Raw genomic sequence first — 3,589 nt, forward strand, 5'->3', positions numbered from 1 at the left:
GTAAACAAGGTTTATAGTAAGCCCTTTGCGCACTCTACCCCCTCTACCACCGAAATCTTTAAATGTTAATAAAGCAACAGTTTAGTTCCAAACCGAAAAAATCTCTAATATTATGAGACACAAAAAATTTATATCATCATTTTAAATAATTACTAGAACAGTAGGAAAAATCCTATTAACAGAATATACCCCGCTATAGCCTTGCATTTATCATTGCGTTCAGACAAAAAATAATTAAAACACTGTAATGAAATAAAAGAATATTTTTTAAAAACTTGATTAAATCAAGTGTGTTTATAAGTATGTTGAAACTAATTGAATCCATAAAAATATGCTATACCAACAAAAAGTATTGATTCACGTAAAACCGCACACGTATCCTGACAACTGAGAAGGTTGTATTAACTTAGTAGTTCCACCGCTTGCTCACAGATGGCGTTAAACACAAATAATACATTTTATTTCCGTGTTAACAAAATCAAATCATTTGCTTTTTGTAAAAAAAATAACGAAAAAATCGTAAATTTATTCAGATTACACAGGTGATTATTTTAGTAACTGTATTTTTGTTAAATAATGTATTCTTGAACGCAGGTTTTAATTATTAATAAAAAAATAGGTATAAAAAATATTTACATAATTATTATTTATTATGATTTTTACATTCCTTTGTATGAATTATACTGAAAAAGAATTTCAGATTGTATTAATTTGCAAAATTAATTCCATCAAACGCAGACAAAGGATTAATTAAAAACCTGTTCGGAGTATTTTTATTACGCCTTTAAGAAATTTTTTCACTGTAAGATGTTCGTTCCAGCTTTGTATTAAAACTTAATCAAATAATGCACTTATCTTGAATACATTACGTATTATTGTTCTTTTTGTTATTTAAACTAGATACTATAGCAAAAATTATATTAAAATCATCGGACATTTAAAATAAAAAATTAACATTAAACTTGCCATCAATATCTATTTATTTATTCATTCAATATCTATTTAAACATTTAACAATAGCAATAGATCATCTAAGTAAAAAAAGTTAAGCTAAGTAAAAAAAGATTTCCAAGGGGACACCCGGGTTTGAACCGGGGACCTCTCGATCTGCAGTCGAATGCTCTACCACTGAGCTATATCCCCTTGGACCGATAAGTTTAATATCAACTATATATTTGATAAACGTGCATAATAGATATTTATTTTTTATTTTACAAAATTATTTAAACCACAATAATAGTAGCGTCATTAACAATTTCCTCTATAGTTTAGTACAATTGAGTAATATCTTGTTATTGTACTTGAATAAACTGCTATAATAAAACCTTTTAAAACACTAATCTACTCATATTTCAAATATGTACATATTTCAAATTAAAATACTAAAATCATACAATTAATAGCTTGTATCTAGGTAAACATTTTCGTTATCGGTTTACGAGTCAAATATATGTATATTGCTAACTACAATTTTAGCATCTGGATCTTATTTATCAGAACACCATGTTTTATAGAGGCAAAAGATGTGTGTGGACAAATTTAAATTATTTAAACTAAAAGTTTGTAAATGATTAGATATCAAAGCTGCTATCGGCTCATTGTATCAAAAATATAATGCCAATAGATCCTTTTTAACATACACCGCAACACAAAATCCAAACACAAAATTCGACCTTAAATTGGGATGGAAACCTCATCTGTTCACAAATTTGTAGTTAGTAGATAAATAACGAGTTTAAGACAAAGACAATCTCAAGGAAGTTTCTAGTCACGGTAATTTTTTTTTTAAATCCAAGTAAAATCTTATTTAACCTTAGCATATATTTGACGTTGCTGAACAGCAACTACCGCCTACAGTCAGAGGAGAAACTGGCAATATACGATTTGTTTCCACCGTTTTTCTTTTTAATGATTAAAAAAAATTTTTGCTTCTATTTTCGAATGTCTTGCATCTCATGTAGTTAGACAGAAAGCATCTATAACAATTTCTCTTTTGAATCTGTGGCGATAGATTGTCTTGGGACTGATGTTTGTTTTTCAATCTATGCCGAACTTTGTTTTTTTTTTATTTATCCTAAATGTAAAACAATAAAGAAACTGATATGACATGGATTAAAAAGCAAGGAATGACAATAAAAATAGGTTAAATAATTTACATAATAAAAATATACATGTGTAAATAAACAAGTGTACAAATGAAATAATTAAATATACACATCATGGTCGTACCTGACAAAATAAGAGAAATCAGGTCAAAGGTCAAGTCATTCCATTTGGGTTAAAAAATGCTCCTTTTAGAATCCGTGGTCGCTAGTTCGAGTAAGAATTATATTAATAATTATTTTTTTACAAACCTGGTTAATTTTTTTTATTTACTTGGTTTCCACAAATGATGTATAAGAAATGAAACGCCAGTTATTAAAAACGATGGAAAAAGGGTAAATTCACTAAGATCAAGAAGTTATTTATGTAAACAACATACAGATCCATAAAACAAATGATTTTCGGAACATATAATGCGAACTTCTAAGTTTTTTATACCATTTTTAAAAGATATTATAACGAGGAATAATTTGTGTTGTTTTTACACTTCTTACTACTATTTTTTTTATTATAACCAACTTAATAATTGAATAAAATGTTTATATGTTTTTTCATTTCTTTTAAAATCACGTAAGTATAAGTTATATTAAATTTAAGAGGTTTTAAATAATATACATATTATAGATTTGGCAATTATAGCAAAATAAGGCGAATATTCCTAAGAAAGTATTTTTTCCCCATTAAAAAGGTTTTTTACAAAAAATAACTACCTAACTAGCGTTTAAACTTTTACACGTATTTCAATCACCGTGTATAGATATGGAACAAATAAAACTAATATTTTATTACTAAAACCATAATTGAGTAAGCCACATGTAATGCAGAAAGTTTAAAACAATTAATAATAAAAACTTAATATTTAAAAGAAATGATTTCAATTAGATAACTTTAGTAAAATAACATTAATTTTCTTATAAGTTTTTTTCCAGTATATACATAAAATATCGTACCAATACGAATGAAACGTATTTGTAAAAGAAAACGTGTTACGCTCTTATCAAGCGGCTTCAGTGACTGTTGAAAGATTGAATATAAATAGAATTTGGCGAAGTTTTCAGTCAACGATAAACGTATACAAATTTAGGCTCTGCGTCCGAACCCCGCGCGGTGGCGAGATAAAAGGAAAGTTTGTGCAAAATGGATCGGGACAGGGTTTTATCAGATTTTAGCAGAATTTGTTCGCGGGTATACACATTTAGAAGTCTTATCTGAAAAACTTTATATTTTACGCACCGTTTTTAATTAAACCTTCTTGTTTATAACATCATCCGTACTCTAACATAATTGAAAATGTTCACTGAAATGTTTTTGAAGATATTATCTTGGTGTTTTGTCAACATTTATTAATAGGATCTTAAAAAAGTTAAAACTTTTAGACGTTCAAGGAATATTCATTAATACAGAAGATTTTATATAATACTGAGATTTTTCTTAATCGTTTACAGTTGGTCTTAATGAATGCGTAAATTTTTTTTTCCGTGTATAG

At 27.3% G+C, this 3,589-nt stretch overlaps 1 non-coding gene across 1 annotated transcript; it reads right to left on the minus strand.

Annotated features, from left to right (window-relative positions):
• Positions 1–1,071: 1,071 nt before the first annotated feature.
• TRNAC-GCA (transfer RNA cysteine (anticodon GCA)) lies at positions 1,072–1,143 on the minus strand. Its single transcript has one exon. It is a non-coding gene; the product is annotated as a tRNA-Cys (tRNA).
• Positions 1,144–3,589: the final 2,446 nt, after the last annotated feature.

The sequence above is a fragment of the Battus philenor genome, unplaced genomic scaffold (assembly GCF_028537555.1).
Source record: "Battus philenor isolate CCGP_79_NKW_IND1 unplaced genomic scaffold, ilBatPhil1.0.hap1 SCAF_14, whole genome shotgun sequence".
Classification (NCBI taxonomy): Eukaryota; Metazoa; Arthropoda; class Insecta; order Lepidoptera; family Papilionidae; genus Battus; species Battus philenor.